This window comes from Anopheles darlingi, chromosome 2, assembly GCF_943734745.1.
Source record: "Anopheles darlingi chromosome 2, idAnoDarlMG_H_01, whole genome shotgun sequence".
NCBI classification, from domain to species: Eukaryota; Metazoa; Arthropoda; class Insecta; order Diptera; family Culicidae; genus Anopheles; species Anopheles darlingi.
This window is the reverse complement of record NC_064874.1, coordinates 10476772-10481771: the sequence shown is the minus strand read 5'-3', so window position 1 is coordinate 10481771 and position 5000 is coordinate 10476772. Positions and strand designations below refer to the sequence as shown.

The following is a 5000-nucleotide window of genomic DNA, read 5'->3' as shown; positions in this document are numbered from 1 at the left end:
GTGGCCGGGCCAACGAGATTTGCTGCCAGACACCCGCTTCCTGTCCGGGCAGCAGGAAAAGTTGCATTTTTCTCCAGAGCCTTTCTCTCTCCCCCCATGGATAGACGCAGGAAACTATAGTTTCCGTAGCCCTGGGGAAGGTGCGTTCGGTCGAGTGATTCTATAAATCTTTCCCCATCCTTTCATCCGGCAATCGAGGCGCACCTAAGGAAGTTGTTTCCCGTCCGCCGGGAATATACCAGAAGGCTGCCTCCGGAGGGGCGAATTGTGCTGCATTCGCACGAAATTCTCGTTTTGCGGCCAGCAAGCAGGCGACCGGGTCAATGGTCAATGGTGAAATCGGCATGGAAACTTTTATCCGTCAATCAACTCTTGGGTTGGCATGTCGGACGGTCTCATGTAGCGAACCAACCATACACTATGATTAGAGAAGGCGTTTTCCTGATTACAGACACGGGATTCAATCCGTAACTCGCCATCAGCGGGGCGCAGAGAAGCATTACGTTAATTACGGAGAATTTAATTAGTTCTGTTCTGTCCTTGCCGCAGGATTATCTTTTTCTTTTCCAGAAAGGCAAGTAAAGTAACTCCATCTTCCAAAAAACCAAGAACGACAGCCACACCTTGGCAATATCCTGCCAGAGTGAAACATCACTCTCGCTGTGGTTGCATCCCCTCCAACGGACATTAAACATTAAACCCGACCGAAAACTCGAGTGCAACTTGGGAAATCGTTCGACAGGCCGAGCGGTGTATTGGGCAGCAATCGCCGAAAATCCAATCAATAACAAATAAAATAGAACATTTCCTAGCCACACTTCGCAGGACAGGGCAGAGAAGGGGCTGGTCGTATCCGTCGTATCCGAAATACTTATCAATAAGTACGACGACGGAACTTATGCGATTGAATCCGTCCGTCCGTCGGTCTGCTCGTTCGATTCGAGCCAACAACGGTATTTGACGCCAACAATTTCCTTTTCGTGGTCTACGTTGAGACGGGAATCAATATTATTTTTTCCTACCAATTATGTGTTTCTCTTCCCGCTGAGCTCGCTACCGAGCTGATTTGTGGTTTGGTGAAGGTAGTTTCAATTCAATTTCCGTGTCGTGGTGAGATCCTTCGGCAGGTACAGGATGTTCGTCAACCCTCCGAAGAAGCGTGATATCGGAAACTTTAATTTGTGTGTCACTTGCACGCAACCTTCACTATTATGACTGTCAGAGGGTCGGCATCTAGAGTGAGCAGAAGGAAAAGTATTTTCCCTGCCTCTTGGATAAATATTACGTTTCAAGTAATGCGAGGCGAACGGTCATTGCGAAACGTAGTATTTCCAATCATCGATCGTGAGCAAAGGAAATAGGAAACTTTCTAGAATGTTTAACATATTTTCTTCCCTAAAATATCGGGTGTGTTTATTTCACGTGTTTGGTCCAGAAAAAAAGGATGATAAAAGTTGATCTTTTCCGTTTTTCCGTCGTTCAGCCACTGTACCCGGTAGCATTATACGATACTTTTCATGACAGCTACGTGCTACGGAGCACCATGAACAACATTCGCTTTTGCCCTCTGCACACTATTGGCTGGCTTTTTGTGGCCACTCTCGCGCGAATGTCTGGGCGTGATAGCGTTAAGCCACATTTCCAGCGAATCTTGCCGAACCCAAGAATAACCAGGCAAGCTTGCTCCCGTGATGAATTTTTAGCTCTTCCTGGGCTGCATCTTGGAAGCCTGATAAGTCGGAGTACGGAGCATTGAATCTGAATCCTTAGAGAACTCGCTGTTCGCCCGCTTGTCACACGATTCGAACGAAGCCATTAATTTCAAATGTCTCGCAAGTGTTGCGCCCGGCTCCTGGCGTTCCATTCCTTCTGACAGAGCGCCATGACGAGGAATGAAAAATGAAATTTCTCACACGAGCTACGATTTTGGTGCTAAGTCGGAGCTAGTTGAGGGAGTTTGCTAGGAGCCCGAAACGTTGGCCGCATAAAGACATAAAGCGAGTAGGTAGCTCCCGGAGGGGGGAAATGAAAATTTGGATGGCTTGCACAAAATTTCATGCAGTCCTTCCATTATTCGTCGGCTTGTTTGTTCCCACATCGTTAAACATGATAACTCATATTTAATGGACGAACCGCGATGATAAATATGCATTAGACCGACAGCCGAGCACCACTGGCCGGTAAGTGGTGAGACGATCCCAGCCGGGAAAGTAAATAACATGGAGCTGGGATAAGGGAGTTGAAGAGGTCCTCGAAAAGTGTCATTTCAATCAATACAGCCGCTGATTGAAAATGAATTACTTACTCTTGCCCGAACATGAAGCAGGGTGACATGTACCCGGTAAAATCTACACCAATTTAGCTCCATATTTGATGGAAATTGTCTGAGACTTCCGCAAGAATCCCCCGAGTATCGAAAATTAACATCTCCAGGGAATAATTTGAAGAAAAGCAAATTGTGGAGTACAATATGAGTACTGTATTTATAGTAATGGGTATGTTTCAGGAAACGTGACATTAGGCAATTTTACAAGCCAACTTCAAGAATAAGAAATACATTGATTCAGTCTGGTAGCGGAGGAACTCGAGTGCAGCAGCAATGGTTACTTTATGTTTACTATTGCCCAGTTGTGTTTACCTTGTTGCTCTGATATGAAGAAGGTTATTTTCGTTTCTGCTTTTCAAATTTTGTACTTTTTTTAAATTTCTTTTGATTTATGTAGTCACTGAGACGCCTTCCAGATTTAAACATTTAGTTTTTCATTTATCACTCTGATATTAAATTTGTTGTCAATGTTTACGACACTAGATTACTACTACGCACTACTAATGGACTGTGATAATTGTTGAAAATCGACAAGTACGGTGATTCATTTTCTTATTCTGTAAATGAAAATAAAATATCTTTCATTGAACACTCGATTTCACTGTTAATTGGATTGTGTTTTTGTGAAAGGAGGAGCAAAACCGTCGAATGTTACTCTGTACCTTCTGCACCGCTTTTAAATCCACAAATAAATAAATAGCACAGTACCAGCTGCCGACCGGCAGGTGCTGTGTTAACCGGTAAAGTAGAACGCCGCATACTACCGGGGCGAGATTTCACAAAACATACCGAAACCGGCATCTGGGGAATGTAAACCAATATTGCTCGTGCATGGTATCCCTAAGCTGTTTTACATCGGAGCTACTCTACATTAATCGACATCAATTAGAAGGGAAACAATAAATTCACAATTTCAGAACGCTCCGAATGAATTTTGTCAAATTTCTATTTTAATGTCGACGAAGAACAAACCGAAATGAACGTTGTTAAAAAAGAACGAAACATTATGACCGCATTTTTGTTCGTAAAAGCGACACCAGCAGTATCAGCACCAGTGCCAGAGACAGCAGACAGCTCACAAATACACACAAGAATTGAGATTGAGAGAGTGATAGGTGGCGAAAAATCCGTCGCCAAAAACCATCGCCGCATCGTTGTAACCGAAGGGCCAGCATGCGAATCCTAGCTTGCACTACCGGACACCCGCGTTTGAAGGTACGCGCGCCGTCGGTTGCGGCACTAGTCAAGGCAACCAGCTAACCCGTTCCACACCGATTACGCACTTCGCCAGCCACATGGACGTAGCGCACCGTCACTACCACACGAGCACCATCGAACGCAAGCTAATTGTCCAACACTTCCTCCTACTCTCACGGTGCGGCTCTCGGGTGCGATAAAACATAAGCATAACATCCAGAATCCTCACTGGCACCCCCACTCTAGCGGTGCACTTCCTTTGAGCGGTCGCGAAGGACCAGAAATGGAAGCATGCGAGCGAAAAGACAAAAAAAGGAAATCGATGAACACAACCCCCCGGGGTGGAAGGGCGAAGAGTGCGCGCACACACTAGCACCAGCAGCAGCAGCAAAGTCTCCCTCCCACTTGCCCCACTTCACATCAGCAGCGAATCCGGGGGTTTGCCGTCGTCTCGACGACGATTGTGTCCGCGCGCGCCCGATTCCTACCGTCACACGTGCACCGCTCGAGCTGGCGGGCATGCTGCAGCATGAGGACACATTTCACTAGTTCCGTGCACGAAATCCGCAGTAGATTGCACCGAAAATCACCCCACGAGAACGGAGATTCACGTAGACGGAGCCGCAGAGCCAACCAGATGAACGATATTGCGGAGACGTCAACGGGTGCGCGCTCGGTGCTCTCGCAACTCGATGCTCCGGATTCATGTTGTTGGTTCGGTTGGCCATCACCGTGCTCATTCTCTCGCCTCTGCGTTATCTCTCTGCTCTGCTCAACCCCTGCTAAGGCGATACAGTGACTACCATACACGGCGTATAATGCAGGTTTAGTGTTAAAAATGGCTCAGAATGATGACATTACTTTTCGTCTTGATAAACATATTTCGATCACTGGAAGACTTTTAAATTAAAATTCCAAAAAAGTTCAAAAATCTTTCTCGATTATTGCTTCGCTCCAACCATTCGCTCCCTCATGCTCTCTACCAAAACCCCCCCACAAAACCTTGAGCTAAACGCACAAAATCGCTCACTAGCTCTCTCCGGCTCGGGCGACTGGCTCTCGCACACCAGCAAAATGGCGCCTCGCGCGTGAGATGGTTCGAGAAAATCGATCCGTGTGTAGCGCCTGCGGCTCTGGCACCCGGTCGTCATCGGTTGGTTCCCGGTACCGCGGTGACCGTTTTCGGTGGGTATTTTGATTTTTTTAAATGGCTTTTGGATGATTATGTGACAGAGCAATCGACCGCGGCAGGTGCCGATTTGGTTGGGAGTTGTTTAAACTCGTTAATACAGTTGCTTCAACCGGCGGCATCCCTTGATTCAAGGACAACCCTTTTCGAAGAGTTTTCGAATATTCAAATGAAAGCACACGTGTGAAATCATTTAACGGAATGTTTGCTCGTTTGATTTGAACAATAAATTTGACAATAAAAAAAATCCCTTAAGAAAAGAAACAGATATGGCTGAAATGTTTTTAT

The 5000-nt window shown here is 46.2% G+C and overlaps 1 protein-coding gene across 4 annotated transcripts in view; it reads right to left on the bottom strand.

The window, feature by feature from the left end:
* Positions 1–4200, bottom strand: part of LOC125949036 (uncharacterized) — a 7962-nt gene extending 3762 nt beyond the window's left edge. The window contains exons 1-3 of one of the 4 annotated variants that reach the window (XM_049675722.1): positions 4114–4174; positions 2989–3171; positions 2639–2883 (exon numbers count right to left, since the gene is read on the bottom strand). The gene's annotated coding sequence lies outside the window, so the exon portion shown is untranslated. Of the gene's footprint in view, positions 1–2638; positions 2884–2988; positions 3247–4011 lie in introns of those variants that run through there. The other 3 variants (XM_049675723.1, XM_049675720.1, XM_049675721.1) reach the window with 3 other exon arrangements.
* Between the last annotated feature and the right edge of the window lie 800 nt (positions 4201–5000).